General features: G+C 46.7%; 1 protein-coding gene across 2 annotated transcripts in view; it reads right to left on the bottom strand.

Moving 5' to 3' along the window:
- Positions 1–12,701, bottom strand: part of SLC25A30 (solute carrier family 25 member 30) — a 224,294-nt gene extending 211,593 nt beyond the window's left edge. For both annotated transcript variants that reach the window (XM_085621828.1, XM_085621829.1), the window contains exon 1: positions 12,567–12,701. The gene's annotated coding sequence lies outside the window, so the exon portion shown is untranslated. The remainder of the gene's footprint in view (positions 1–12,566) is intronic.
- Positions 12,702–16,138: the final 3,437 nt, after the last annotated feature.

The following is a 16,138-nucleotide window of genomic DNA, read 5'->3' as shown; positions in this document are numbered from 1 at the left end:
ACATGGGGATCGAGGAGGCGGCTCCCATGCTGATTCGCTCAACAGGGACATGGACACAAGACTTTCACCGTAGGCCCGCCAACTGAGCCCTGGTAAGTGAGTAGGGTGGCTGGAGGGGGCCTGGCTAGACCAGCGAGGCAGACACAAGCTGGGCATTGGACTTTGGCCGGGCCAGACGCACAATGGTCTAGGAATTCTACTCAGATCATCCTGGCCTCTGAAAATCGAGTAAGGGGCGAGAGCAACCTTTGATCTGTAATAGGACAAACTCACATGCTGGAACTTGAAGGTTGGGGCAGAGGCTTTCATCTGTCAGGAAGTGGCTGTGCTAGCTGATCCCGATACATAGAGTTTGCCAGAAAGGGAGGACAGGCGCTCTGCATATTGGGGATATGGGTAGTTTTAGGCCTACAGTGCAGGGTGGGGAGAGTTTGTCACAGGGTAAGATTTATGCATTAATGGGTTATGTATGTTTGATGTTTTGATGTTGTTGCTACTAGATTAAGCGGACTATGGTTCTACAATTTGTACGTAGACAATACCCGATCTGGCCTTCCTACAGGAGAAACACCTGAGGGGTTATGGTTACCTGGCACTCAACAGGTTTGGATATACCCTCCTGGCACACACGGGATTTATCTCTGGCTCTAGAGGGGTAGCAATTCTAGTTAGGAATACACTACCTTTTATACCGGGATACATATGGCATGATTCCTTGGGCAGATGGCACTGACAGGGACTTGGGAAGGTCGTACTCTCAACTTATGTTCCACCTACATACCCCCGAAGCTCCACGCGGAGAAGCTTCCGCAGCTAAGCAAATTAATGCTTGACTTACCCTCAGGGATCCTCATACAGGGGGAGGGGGACATGAATGATACGATGTCCCTGGATCTAGATAGAGCCAGGCCATCTCCCCGGCCGGTTGGCCCGGAACCATTGCGGATGTTCGCCGAGGCACTGGGGCTTACTGAACTGTGAAGGCACAACCCATCCACTAGGCAATACACACACATATCAGCAGCACACGGTAGTGGGATAAGACTGAACTACATTTTCACGCAGTGTGTGCATGTGGGGCAGTTCCAGAACGCGCAATATAAATCTAGGGGTATATCAGATCACTCCCCAGTTGAGGTGTCCCTTTGCGGTCCGGCCCAGGATGAAGTTCTTCCACCACGCATGGATCCCTGGCACATTAGGGACCACGAATTTCAAGATAAGTTTAGAGAACGCACAGAACAGTCCTTTGTAGAGAACACCGGCTCGGTTAGCTCACAGTGCGTGTTGTGGGAGGTACACAAAGTGGTAGCAAGGGGCTGGGTGTCAGAAATCCGGGACCTAGAGGGCAAGCGGTGCAGGGCCGGAGCAGAAACAGCCAAAGCTTTTGCGAAGTATTATGAAAGATTATACCAGTCGGCCTCAGACAAAACGGAAGAGGACAGTACTGAATTCCTTAGAGATATCTTCCTATCGACACTCATGGCGGAAAATAGGGAGGCACTCGACCAGGATTTGGCAACAGAGGAGGTCTCCAGGGTCATACGAGAGCTGCAATTACTTATTTATTGCCTTTGTCATGTGTCTACCACTGGTCAGCGGTACTGCGCGCCGCGGGAGCAGTTTCTGCAGCTCCGCTCGCGGCGCAGGTAACACTCGGGCCGCGTGACTGCGGTGAGGCTAACCGCGCGCTAGAGGGTGCCACATTGCATTAGTGTCTTATTGCACTGCAGGGCACATTGGAGATCGCTGGAAAAACTATTAAGCTACGTTCCCACGGAGCTCCAAGCATTTCCCCGAGCTGTCTGGAAGCCCAGTCGCCCGTGGTACACTAATAATTGAACAGCTTAATGCTCATGTTGCAGAGCAGCAAACGAGTCTGTACGGGCTAAGTTTTTCGTGCATGAGCGAGTGGTGCACACGCCCATAGAGCGTTCAAAGCTGTTCTGGGGCAGGGCCCAGGCATTGATTTTTGCAAAATACCCTCAGAGCTTTAGGATGAGTCTGCCCCTGGCATGAGACTTGCTGTTCTAGCGCTCAGTGCTCCCATAGTTAGACTGGTTTCCAGTCGCCACATTTTGCCTTAGGCTGCAATTAATAGACGTTGGTCACACGCCTGGAGTGAGCTGAGTATTTTTACAACAAGCTGGGCTTGCAGGGTCTACCCGTTGGGTTCAGGGCCTTGCGCATTGCCTGTGTCCAGTTTGTCTACCTTCACCTTTCAAACGCCTTAAAAAGGTTTTTCTGGCACACCCTGCACCTTTGTCTGCATGAGAGTCCTTTGCGGACATGACGGTGGTCTTTCACCAGACATGGAGAAGGATGATGGTCAAGGGGATTCTCCTGACGAGGCCAGGCCTTCTCAGCCCTGGTGCCCAAACCCTGTGGCGCCTGTAGACCAGAGCCCCTTAAGACATGTTGAACCCAGATGATTTGGTGCATCCCTGCTCCGCTGAGTGGGTACCCTCAGAGAGTGTCTCCTGATATGTGGCAAGTCAGCTTAGGAAGCCGTTAAAGAGGTCAGGGCTTGCCTTAAGGCAGAACGTACACGCCCCTCCCTTCCTGGCAAAGTGCCAGCGACGCCTGAGTTAGACCCCCACATGACCACTTTCCTACAGAAATATATCAGGGACCCCAAGAAGGGTATAGACAGGTCCTGGCGTTCATGCCAGGACATGTTGATGGATATATGCAGCCCTCTTACAAAGATTTTGGATTTAGTGGAGGAGGCCAAGTCCTCTGGGACCCGGTCTCGTTGGATTCCCTGTCTGGTTGGGCGCAAAGTGCTGTTATTTTCTTAGGGAAGGCTAATTGCGCCCTGTCAACGGAGCGCTGCCACTCCCAGCTGCGCATGATTGACTCCAAACTAGGGAACTTAGCTTCCACTGAGACGGGTGAGGTGGCACAAGGTGGGCTCTTCGAGGAGGCGTTCATTAAAGAACTTGGAACGTTTGCGGCAACCTTTGCCTCCTTTGACAAAGCGCAGGCTTTCATTAAAAAGATTTTTGTTGGGTCGACCATGGATTGGGGCACGCAACCGTCTGCTTCTTCACCCAAGGCCCTACAAGAGTAACCAAGTGATTCGAAGGCCAATCCCGTCAAGGGGAATTCTTTCAGACTCGTAGAGGTCGCCCTGGACCAGAGGTGTTGGTAGAGGACAGCAAACCCATGCAGGTGAGAGTTTGCCTTTCTCTCCAGTTAAAAGTGGGTGGGAGGGTAGCTCTTTTCGCTCTAAACTGGAAACGACTAACAGCGGACGCCCGGGGGTTTGATATCGAATTTTATGGGTGTCCCGTTCAGGAGTCCTGCCCACGGGTGCTGGTTTTCATCAGAAGATCAGGCAACCTTCATAGAAAGGTTGCGGATTTACAACGAAAAGGAGTGATTTCCAAGACCTCCCTTCACTCTCGGAGATTCCTCAGCAACATCTTCCTGGTAAGTAATTGCATTACTCTGAGCACAACTCCCTCGCTATAATTCATTACCCTCCTGGTTATGCCAGGCCAACTAAGGTTGAGCCTGTGCATTTTAACGTCAGGAGGAATGGAGTTTCCTTTTATTCATTGATTTATTTATTTATTTAATGAGTTTTATATAGCACTGGCTAGACATGTAGGTATCAGAGCGCTTTACATTAGGTTACACAATGTTACAGAAAATGATAACAATTACACATTACGTCAAAAATAAGCAACACATTGAAAGAGGAAAGAGAGGTGAGAGAAGTAGGGGGGGGTCGAGGAGGAAGTGTGAAGGGGGAGGATGAGGGAATAGATGGCAGGAGAGACGAAGGGAAGTCTGCCCAAAGACCGACTGGGTAGGTGATGTCCGAGGAGGGAATCCACAGACCGTCTCCACTTTAGCTAAACAAGGTAGCTCCATTGGGAAAGTTCACATAAAGTCCAGTGAATAAGCAGGGTGGGAACTATGAGCAAGGAAAGTGAGAGCAGAGGTCAATAGCTGGAAAGAAGAGAAGGGTAGAGCGGTAGGGGGTAGGGTGAAGGGGGAGGAGGGAGAAAGTTCAGGAGAGATGCAGGAGAGTTTATTTAGTGATTTATGGGGTTTCTGCTTTCCGTGTGCCTGCTGGGGGACCCAGAATGCCCAGACTGCAATCAGCCGCGCACGGCCACCACGCCATCTTCCAGCGCCAGGAGGCACTTGAAAAACGAGCGCTGACTCCCGCAACGTGTGGGACGTGCCCGGACGAAGCCCGGAGCAAGGGCGGGCCCGTCTGTGCCCGTCAGGGGCAGTTAGAGGCCGGGCTGGGCCACCCCCTTTGATATCTTCGATCACCTGCGCTTGGCAGTGGTGAATCATTCAAGTTTTATGTTTGGGGCAGCAATCGCTATGGGCAAACGTAATATTGCTCCAGCTTCGCGTAATACCACGTTCATAGACAGTATGCTGGAGAGAGCCGTCAATATCGTTAGCACCGAAATCGAGCTAACTGAGAGGCGCTTGTCCATGGGCTTAACAAAACCCCAGTTCCCTCTACAAACTGAGAATACCGATTGTATTGACTCCCAACCAACGTTGATTATATCAGCTGACTACAATTTACACTCGCCAGCTCGAGAAAGTGAAGTGGGCACTGAGGGAAATGAGGACATTGGGCACATTAGGGAGATGGAGGATCCTTTATCACTGGCTTGTTCTAAGGACACTCTTGCAACTGTGAATGTTTCCCCGAACTCTGAAGTTACTGCGGCAAAAAGAAAAAGGAAAGCAGTTAAGCCAGTTTGTTCTAAATGGAAACAACCTCCACATTCTAATTCACAACGCACTGCGCTAACCACATGGATTCAAGGTCCAGCAGTCTCAGTGGACCCAGTACCCGTCTGTGCCTCTGTTGATCTAACGTCCTCAGAGACACTAAATTACTCTGTATACACCCAAACTGAATCAACACCGACACCTTTTTCAAATCTTAGACTTGGGGACACTGCAATTGACAATATTATAGATACGATCTACGAGCGAGTTAAAGAGCTTGTAGATAAGAATTTCGCTGCACTATGGAAGCGCTTGGACCGCTTAGAATCACTAACTAATAAGTTAAATTTGCATAGTAATGTACCTAACCAGTTACCTTCACAGGGCGATATCTATAAATCAGAGACTCTGAGTGACACAATTCTTAATGAACGACAGGAAATTATAATTCCCACACAGCCTCCTATCCCTTGTGATACTTGTCGTAAAACTAAAGATCGCATTTCACCTCAACTCCCTATTGATCCCGTTAAACCTCAAAATCCAGTTATTTCCACCACAGCATACCCACCTAGTCAAATTGTTGATCACGCCCTTCCTACAGCCTTCACAAATATTGTTTGTAATAATGTCTGCGGATTTGCTGAGGCAAGTAAAGACGTCCTAAGCCTGCCACCGGCAGCATGCCCGTATGTCCTGATTCTTGCAGGGGTTCCCCCATTAGGGAAGAATAAATCTGAGTCTTGGGACCAACTACGGAACAAGAGTATTGATTGGTTGGCTAAACACAAAGGGTTCAGGAGGTTTAATATAAATGAGATTATAATGGTACGTAGGGTTGGCTGGGTTGGACTGTCAGATAAGACTATTGAGGGAGATTGCATTGTTATTAATTTTCGCCGACCAGCACTTGTTAGATCAATATTGATGGCAAAGGAGATTAACAGCTTTTTCACCACTAATATTTGGGCATAACCTCTTGGTTTCTTTTATAAACCAAACTTTGAGCAGCATACTCCAGCCATCTCCTCATATCCGTTGCAAAACAGGTTCTCTGCCCTCTCTGGTTTGGATAGTTTAGATTGACCGCCATACATATCAAAACCTACTGAAATCGTCCCCCTGACACCTATGCTGGCCATTTTGGAAAACAACGATATCGAGCCATATGACCCAAAGTTACATGTGCTAAGCTGGAACATTACCGGCTTGGCTTCTAAACTAAGTAGTGATGATTGGGTCAAGACGATAAACAATTATGATATCTTAATGTTCCAAGAGACTTGGGCAACAATAGAGTTATATCTTGAAGGGTATGAATGCCTCAATATCATTTCACCCCTCCCCAAACAAGGCCAACCTTCTGGTGGCCTATCCATGTGGGTGAATATTTCTTCAGGCCGCAGTGTTAAAACAATTCCCACAAAAAGCGCTAACATCCAAGCTTTGATATACACACGGGGGGGATTTCGATTTGTTTTATTAATTTTTATAATAATGACTTTTTAACTATACCCAATATGAATTCCGTTAATCTTTTCAACTTTATCTCGGATATGCCTAATCTTACAGGGAATCAAAAACTAGATGGAATTTGCTTGGGTGGTGATTTTAATGCAAAGATTGCAGGGGGAAACAATTCAACTCCCTTTTACCATTCTTTGGACCACCCATGTAAAAGTGGGATTGAACTATTGGAGTACTTATTGAATAGTAGTCTATTAAACGTAATGGATATCGCGGCTACAAATAATGAGGATAGTCCAATACCTACCTATAGAGGCTGTGGTTGTGCCTCAATAATAGACTACGTTTTTATAACGCCCACACTAGAAGACTACTTGGCTAAAGCAGAGGTCAAACCCACCACGTTTGGGGCTCATAATCCAATCTCAGTTCTATTCAGGGTTGCCCCCATATCCGACTTCAGAAAAGAGCCAGGGGCCTGTAACCTAGCACTCTCAACAGATAACTTAAGGGTTATATGGAAAGGTATTGATAATAGTAGTGTGTTTTTAAAAATGCTAAAAACCTATCGATCATTCTGCGATACTTGCCTTTCATCTGTTGATCCCAACCCAGAGGTAGTTTCTGCTTTTGTTCAATTATGTGCAGGTATTAAAAACTTGATCTCAAGACCTGCACTTGTTTCCACCTTTAACCCCAGGTGGTTTAACAGCGCCTGCTCACGGGCAAACAGAGAGCTTAGAGTTGCTCTCGCAGCTGTCCCTAGGGACTCTAACCTCATTAGATTATTGAGGCACCAATATAAAAGAGTGACTAAGCAGAGGAAAGACGAGATCTTAAATGAACAATGGAACAACTTGGCTTGCGCTGCAAGACTTAATAACTCAAATAGCTTCTGGGCAGCAGCCAAGTCTATGAGAACATTGGGACACACACTTACTCCTTTAAGTTGTAACATAACTAGCGAAGCATGGGTAGCCCATTTCTCTAAAATATATGCCGCTACGCCCAAGTGCGAGGATCCTATAGACAATCATGTTACCACACAAATTCAGATATAATTTTCAGAGGTTGAGGATGCTATCGACCAAAGTCTGGGTAATAAGGCTCCCGGCCCTGATGGGTTCCCCATCGATCTTATTAAATTTAGGCCAGAGTTCTGGGCGCCCATTCTACTTAATGTTTTTAATAATTTGACAATTACTAAAATCCCCAATACATGGTCAACATCTGTTATCGTTCCAATCTTTAAAAAGGGCGATAGATCCAACCTGAGTTGCTATAGACCAATTTATTTAATTGACAATGCACTTAAGATATTGGGGAGGGTGCTATTCAACAAAATCAGATTCTGGGCCTAGGAGGAAAATATTTTAAATAGATGTCAGCTCGGTTTTAGAAGCAATCTTGGAACAGTGGAACAGTGCATTAACCTCAACCTGATTATTGGTAAATATACCATAGCTCGGCACTGCCCCATCTACCTAGCATTTATGGATCTTACCTCGGCCTTTGATTTTGTTAATAGATCGCGGCTCTGGTCATGCCTTTTAAATTATGGGTTGGATGAGGTTTTAGTCAAGTGCATTTTTTAGCATTTCTACATAGGGACTTAAGGGCACGGGTGAGAATTAGCACAGGTGGGGCAGGCTCTGGGGACATAGTGATTGGTAGAGGGGTAAGACAGGGGTGTGTCTTGGCCCCACTCTTGTTTTTTTTATATATTACCGAGCTAGACAATGTGTTGTCTGAACTGACTACAGATGTCCCGATGATTAATGGTAATAAACTGCCCGCCCTTTTGTATGCGGACTATGCAGTTTTAATAGGTCGCACCCCCAATGCATTGCGTATATTAGTCGGGTTTTTGTTGACTTTATGAATGGTTTGAACCTTTGCTCATATTTTAAGAAATCGTTTTTAATTCTTTGCGGTCCTAAAAAACGCCATATTAATGCTTTCACCTTAGGTTCTGGTACTTTGTTATGCACACGCACTTTCTCATATCTGAGCTTACAATTCTCAGATAATGGATCTTGGGCAGCCCATTTGGCATATGGCCGGAGCAAATTTGTAAAGGCTGTCAATTCGATCCTGAATCTTCCACAACCAAAAAGAATTGAGGTAGTGCTATCACTACTCAAAATTTATACAACACAGTGCATACACACTGTAACATACGGGGCTGAAACCTGGGGTTTTATAAATTCTAAAAGTATTCAGGTTGAAGAAAACAGATTTTGCAGGAGAATTTTGGGGATACCTATCTCCTCCTCATCCTTTGTCATAATGAGCTAAAATTGTTTTATATAGAAGATTACATCAGGTCCCGTCCTGCCCTATTTTGGCTAAACGGTTGGCAAAACCCGGCGGCCTCGCTAACCAGAGAAATTGTAATTGGTTGTCTAAAATGTGACAATGGCGGAGACATACCGTGGTTGGCCAAAGCAAGAGCAAGTCAAAATAGAGTAAATCTTGGCCATGTTTTTCAAAACCCAGACCAGTTAGAGGGCATTAACAAAAAGACTATTCGAGAAGCCATATATAAATATTATGGGGACCTAAGACATGAACAAGAGCTTTCGAAACCATCCGTCGCTCGTTATATATCTATGGCAGACAACGGAGGTCCCCCCTCTCATTTCCCAGCCAGTTATCTTTTAAAAGACATTGACCGCTGGGATCGAAGCTTGCTCTTTCGCCTTAGAGTTGGCACATTAAAATATTTGTTGTGTTTCCCCTTAGGCTTCCAAACCAATATTGAGCAATTGCCTTGCCCTTGCGGCAATTTAGGTAAGCAATCCATGATACACTTTCTATTCTTTTGCAATTTTTGTCACAAGTATAGTAAACAATTCTTGATTCCCTTCTTTAGGGCTAGTGGAATCACAGACTTTATGGTTGCTCATAGGATTATCCTTCAGCTTAATGGGGAAAATTTAACCCTCCGTGTTTGTACCTTCTTGAAGATGGCTATTCGTTTGCGTGCCTGTATGAGTCCCTCATAAGTAGACCTGATTGTATCATATGAACTTCTTGCTTTTATGCTGTTAGAGAATATGCATTTGGTTTTGACCAATGTTTAAATTGTGTGGACTCTTAACTATGGGTCTAACAGCCTACTTCCTCCTGCTGCTATTCCTCTAAACCTATTTGCACTTTATCATATGATGCTGCTATATAATTGGATATACTCTTGGTTTTTGTGATAATTATAAACTTATGATGATTCATTGTACTGTTTTTACATTGTATGTCCCTTTTGTATGTTTTAACCCAGATGATGTTTTTATATGTAATGCTTTTTAGCGCTTAACTCTGATATATAGCTTTGTGCTTTTATGGATACTCTATATCCGAATAAAGATTATTGAATTGAATAGCTGGAAAGAAGAGAAGGGTAGAGCGGTAGGGGAGATAAGGTCAGGAGAGATGCAGGAGAGTTTATTTAGTGATTTATGTCTTGGTGGAGGTTGGACTGCCTCATACTGTGGTTATTTGAAAGGAGGGAAGTGGAAACAGAGAAATACCATTACTGGTAAGTATTTAGGGCCTTTACAACATAGGCAATATATAACACCCAAAGTCCATTCAAGCCAGCACAAGGCAAGCAGGATATGAATGTTTTCTTTGTAGGTCACCGGAGGCCTGTACTCAACACTATTACTAAACCCCACAAAAGCACATGAACCCTCAAGTCACGCGCACCAACATCAATACTGGCATCAGTGATGGAAGAGTGTTTTCCTTTTTCATGAAGGCAGGTAAAAGCAAAGATTAAGTTACAGCACTCTCCATTACACAACATAACACTACATTTCCTACAGGGGATATACAGCTTTTCTAGTGGTAATCAGTAGCAATATGTATTCAACGTAGAAAGCGGTAACAGCAAGTCATGCGAATCCTGCACACTGCAACGTTATGAATACTACTGAACGTACACAACCACTTATGACATGCATGGCAACAATAGTAGGGTGGCACTTTTCATAAAGGGGAAGTATACATCATTTTAGCAACAATGTAATGCAAAGAAGGCATATTCTATGGTGCTACATTCATTCCATCGTTTTCATCAATATGCCTCTAGACCAGAGGTCTTCAATCTGTGGGGCGCGACCTACAGGGGGGCCACAGAGTCCTGGGAAGGGGGTCGCGCATTTCCAGGCCTAACTTCTGCCTGGTATACAAAACATGTGCTCTTCCTTTGGACAAAAACACAGCGATCGTTAAAACACTTCAGCTGGAGTAACTTGAGTCTCATGTGCTGTAAAAGGAAGAGGCCCAGCAGACAAGTAAAACAATCCTCTAACAAGCCTTCTTTCCAGGGTGCCTGCTTGCCTGAATGAAAAGCAAATGTGTGCTAGAAGTTAATCTGCATATGTAAAGGATGCTTGGGAGGGGTTCTGGCTTTAGTTGCTCGAATCGCTCCAAGCATTGTGAGGGCAAAGATGTGTTTTTGTGCCTGGTGTTTAACAACTGAGATGTGAAGTGGGTGCTTTTAATCATAACTGTATTAACAGAGCACTTAGTACCCTGAGGAGGAGTTGAGGGGCTGTTATGCAAAAACAAAAAGCATTATGGTCTGATATTACTTTGGAGCTGATTTATGAGAGGCTTGTGTTGCCGGAGTGTCATTTTTTAAAAAACTTTGGTGGCACAAGCGTCTCAATCATATGAGGTGAGGCAAAGTCACCCTGCATGGCTTTGCATGGCCTTATAGATATGGAGTAAGACAAAGCAGCGCAAGTCGCTGTGTTGCCTATGTCAAGTAGGCATTCCATGGGCATTGCAGTGGGAGTTCCCATGCAACACCCATGGATATTGACGCTGCCCCAGATTTGAAAACCATGTAAACCTGGGGCAGCGCCAAAACCTTATGCCTCCCCACAGCCGGCGCAACGAGGAGAAATGTTTTTCATTTCTCCTAGTTTTTTACTCTTTCCATGTATGCTGCATTCTGCAGCACACATTGAAAGAGGAAACCCCCCTCATGATTGACCTTTGGTTTGCTAAATGTTTAATTTATTTCCCCAATGTAAAAATGATTTGCTGTGGGAACAGGGGGTATTTATGGTTGTAGCGGCGGCCAGTTCAGGTAAGCGAGGTGAGGTGGGCGGGGAAGTTGACAGACAACCGAATAGGTATAATTAAATAAAGAAACAATACCTATTTATTCCGTCATCTGTCTGCTTCCATCCCTGCCGCCCCCTACTTCGCTCCACCACGCTTACCTGACCGGCCGCGCTAGATAGTTGGCAATGATGAGGAGGGGGTCCTTACGACTAAAACGTGACAGGGGGGTCCCGGCATCAAAAAGTTTGAAGACCTATGCTCTAGACTATCTCTTTACTCCAGTCACTAGCATGTGCATTATTCTAGATCCTCCTGGTGTGTATGCATCACTTTCACTGACAACTTGCGTTTCCCTCATACAGAAATAAAATGATCTGCCTCAGTCTCAATAGTGTGTTAATTTCATGAAGATTTAAAGCGTTTGTAGCATAAGACCATGGAATTAGCTAGCCAAACAGACAATCACCTGAGTTCACAGAACAATTTATCTAACTTTATGCATTCTTTATAGTTTATCGTTACCTATATTTCCTCCACACTGACCTTTTAATTTGACAAGTCATCTTGATGTAAGCACTTTTAAAGGTCCCGGGATAAACTCAGACCACCCTCGACTCCTAGCCGCGTGGTGCAGGGCTCATCACCCCCTTCCCTCATAAGGGTACTTCGGGTACAGCCCCCTAACTAGCCCCACAATGTACCTACCCATTCACGACTTGTCTAGCTTTTAATTTGACCATACGATAAGTACTCCATTTACGTTGCCATCTAGAGCCTAGACATTTTTTTTCTTTAAAGGGTGGGGGTGATGGGCACAATCTTAAAGATCGCTGGAGACCATCTAGGAGGCCATTGGTTTACTATCCGCCACCAGCCTCCACCATACCGCAGTTCTCAAATCCGTGACCTGCACTTTTTCTGCAAGGGTTTCGAGCGCTTTACATGAGCACCAGTTACATTAGACAAGGTCACAATTACAATCATTTTTTGGGCACTTGCTCAATACACCAAGCACATTCATCCATTGCGCTATTTTATCATTTCATCCAGATATTGATGGACGTGTCCTCATCTCCGAAGCCATTTTGGTCTGCTACACGCATGGAATGCAATGCTTATGCTTACACACCCATAAATTCCACCACAAAATATACCTCAAGGTGGCTTCTGAGGAAGAACGGAACAACCCAAAATTGCATACACTAAACTTCCAGCTATACTGCTCAGGATCCACGGCCACTCTTTAATATAAAAAAAGTGGATTTGGCTGCCGTGCCTGTCTGTTTCCCCTCCTCAGTTGTGCCTACCTGCAGCCGAAGAGCAGCGAGTGCCTCCTCGGTGACTTGCCTCGCTAGCCGCTCCAGTCCGACCTGAAAACTAGTCTGCAGAGCGCTTCTACAGAGAGAACAGCGTGCAAACCGATAAACACGCCCATAGCTATGCCCTGCCTCCACACGGCCCCGCCCACGTCAGATGAAACAGACAGAGGGCGTGGCTTAAAAGTTCGTAGGCCGGCCACCGCCAGAATGGAACTGCCTGACCTCTCCCTTCAGCGACAAATGTGCACCCTTTACCTACGTCCTTCTTTGGTTTCTGACTTCCAGCTGCCTCTTACAGGCACAAGACCGATGGCAGCAGGCGGTTATATTAGAAGGAGGGGCGCGTGGGCATGGAACATCGCAGCAGAGGTGTCTAAATGTCACTGTTAACTGCCGCCAGCTGTCCGTCGAGCACTCTGTGTTCTTTCATTGTGACCTCGCTCTACTTATACCCATTTAGTGCTCCTGACTACTAATTCGTAGAAGTCGATTTTATTTCATTTTTTAAAATTTTTTTAGAATAAACGAAAACTGCGTGAGTACAGTCAAGTAACCATATAATGGCACATGTTGTAAAAAAAAGTAAATGGGGTTCTACTTAGCACAGGCAATAATCAATTACATAATCTGTAGTAGAGTAACTTCACAGTTACGTGAAAAAACGTACCCGCAATTTTTAGCAACAGACAAGAGGGGCAGCAAAAAAAAGGAGGGGCGGGGGGGAATTAATTTTCCCCAATTAATTTTCCCCATTAGCTTTAACTGAAGTGGAGAAAGTTATATGAGGAATAAAGTTCAAAAAAGCCATTCTAGTTTTAAAAACGAGTCTCCTACCTAAATCGGGAGGTTGTGTGAATTATATCTCAACTGTACAATTTTGCTATATATCTTTCCCTTAGAATACTTTGGTACACAAATGGACGCTTAGGAATAACAAGTAAATGAAAATAGCAATAAAAACAGTCAACTGAATAAAAACAGATTCAAATCAATACATTACTTATTTTAAGAAACTCCCAATTGCTGTTCTAATACCTATACCTTGCATACCAAATAAAAGCACCTGCTTGTAGCTTAACATTAAACTTAATTAGGTATGTAATTATGTTTATCATTTTAGTGTTCGAAAACAGTGAGCAAAATTTCAGAAAATTACATCTCATTAGTACTTCTGAAATTGAAAGAAAGAAATTCTATATATTCTCAAGATACGGTCCCAGATTTAGAAGGATGATACAATAGTAGACCATTCTAGCCATCTAAAATAAACACTGTATCATTAATTATGGATGCAGTTTAGAAAACCAGGACAAACCAATTGTTAGCTTGGTATGGTTTATTCATTGTTGGGGTACCTTTTTTCTGTGTGACTGTAAATAAGTGAAATTCTGGCACTGCTTTAGCGTGGCTTTAAACTATGGCTAGGCTAGAAAATAATTAAAAGTAGCCAGAAGCTCATAATTTGTCAATCAGGATTTACAGTTTTCTTTATTGCACAGGTGGACTCACTTTCACAAATTGCCTGAAGACACTAGCCAACAGTTGAGCATGAAGTTTCACTTCTCAAACGACAGACAAATTTCAACCCCAAGACTTCATCCACAAATTGCAAGTCTCTCAGGCCAAATTCTAACCTTAAGCTTTCAATACTAGAAACCACTGATGGTTGAAATGCATTATTTTAGCATTTCTGTTCCAGTTTTCTAAAATCAATTACACTATATAGCGCAACGGCAGAATGCCTCAACAAAACACTAGGAGAAAGACATTGCTTTCACGACTTAAAATGTGGCTTTAATGAGTAACCCTCATAAAGGAGATTAAATCTCATTAGACCATGTATATAACACGGATGTCACTTTTCAAAATTGTTTCTCAATGTGATGTACAATTTAAATCGCTTGTAAAAAAGAACTCTCAGGGGGCGTGGTCTCGCCGGACATGGCGTAAGACGTGCGCTGCTGCTGCTCCGGGCTGCCGCCGAGTTTTACTGCCTGTAAATGCGGAGCTGCAGCGGCGGCTGGGCTTGGCTTGCACCCACAGGCGGCGGAGTGCTTGGGGCTCCCGGTGGGAACTGCTCGGCGCCCGGAGACCGAGGCCAACGACTTGGAGGGCCGCGAGGGGACTAACGGTTGCTGCACTGCCCGCCATTTTGCCTGTCACCCGATCGCCTGTCACCGCCGCCAAACGGGAGACCTCGCAGCGGTGAGGGTGGTCCTGGAGTCGCCTGGGGTGCCGGGAAGGACCGGATCTGCGGCGGACCTTGGGCTGCGGGGGCCGTGGACCCCGGAAACGTCGGAGCTGGGGCGGCGGCCGCCATTTTCCCGCTGACGGAGGCCCTGGAGAGCGGAGGAGACTGGGAGCCGGAGCCAGCTGTCTGAGGCGCTACGCACTGGTAGGGGACGGCGACAGTGGTGACTGTGTGGCGGCGGTGGAGGTGCCGAGGGGAGACCCGGGTGGCGGCTCCCGTGCAGCGCTCCTCGGCTGGACTTTGCATGCCTGGTGCCGGGGGCGGAGAGGCTGGCCGCCATCTTGAGGGCTGGGAGCACCCCACGGAGAGGACGGCGCTGGGGGAGACTTCAGGCGAGTACCGGCGGATGTGGTGAGGGGCCCCGAGACTAGTTGGTGGTGGCCTGTGGGCCGTGCTCTTGGGCCCTGGATTGGCGAGGTGTCTGGCCCGGAGGATCCCTGCGGGTGCCCTTAACCACGGAGAATGGGCCTGTCCCTCTGTGTCCTACTGCTGCCCTCGCTTGTGGAGACTGTTGAGGGTTCTGGACCCCGGAGCGCACTCGCGCGCTTTTGCCCCACCAGTCCAGCCCCTGGAGATCGATCAGCACTGGGCGTGAGTCCTCGGAGAGCCGGGGGAAGCACCGGGCGACGACGTTGCCCGCTGCGGAGAGTGTTCCTCTGGGGGTACTTGCAGCCTCCCTGAGTGCCGACGGGGCCGGACCTGACCCGGGGGCCGCCTTGAGGTGTGGTGGGCTCCTCTACCGGGCCTGTGGCCTGTGGCACCTGCGTGGACCTTGGGGTGCTGAGCGCGACCTGCTGTAGCCACCTGGAGGTGAGCCTGCCCTCCGGAGGGGCCGGATCCCGCACAGGGGGAACGACCCAGCAGTGTTCCTGACATGACCCGCACGAAAGCAGCGAAGGGGCCCCCGGCGGACTCTAAAGACACCTCAGTTATGGACCTGTGGGGCAAGTCGGGCACCATGCCGTCGGGAGCGGGCGCATCCGCTGAACCGGTCACCCAGTCCTTAATGGCGCTGTTTATGCAGGAGCTCAAAACGGAGATTGGGTCGCTTCGTACTGAGGTGCAGGCCTGTGTTAAAGACCTTCGGAAAGATGTGGGGGAATTGGGCGGTAGAGTGGACGACATGGAGAAGACCCTGGATGCTCGCACAGAGGATCAGGAACACCTGTGGCAGCGGTTAGCGACCCTGGAGGAACAACACGTTGAGCTCCAGATCAAGCAGGAGGACTTGGAAAATAGGAGGCGCCGGAACAACATCCGCATTAGGGGTGTTCCATCTGGGGCGGAAGGCACGGACATCATGACATTT

Source organism: Triturus cristatus, chromosome 8 (genome assembly GCF_964204655.1).
Source record: "Triturus cristatus chromosome 8, aTriCri1.1, whole genome shotgun sequence".
In the NCBI taxonomy this organism is placed as follows: domain Eukaryota; kingdom Metazoa; phylum Chordata; class Amphibia; order Caudata; family Salamandridae; genus Triturus; species Triturus cristatus.
The sequence above is the reverse complement of the archived record's forward strand: the minus strand, read 5'-3'. Positions and strand labels throughout refer to the sequence as shown.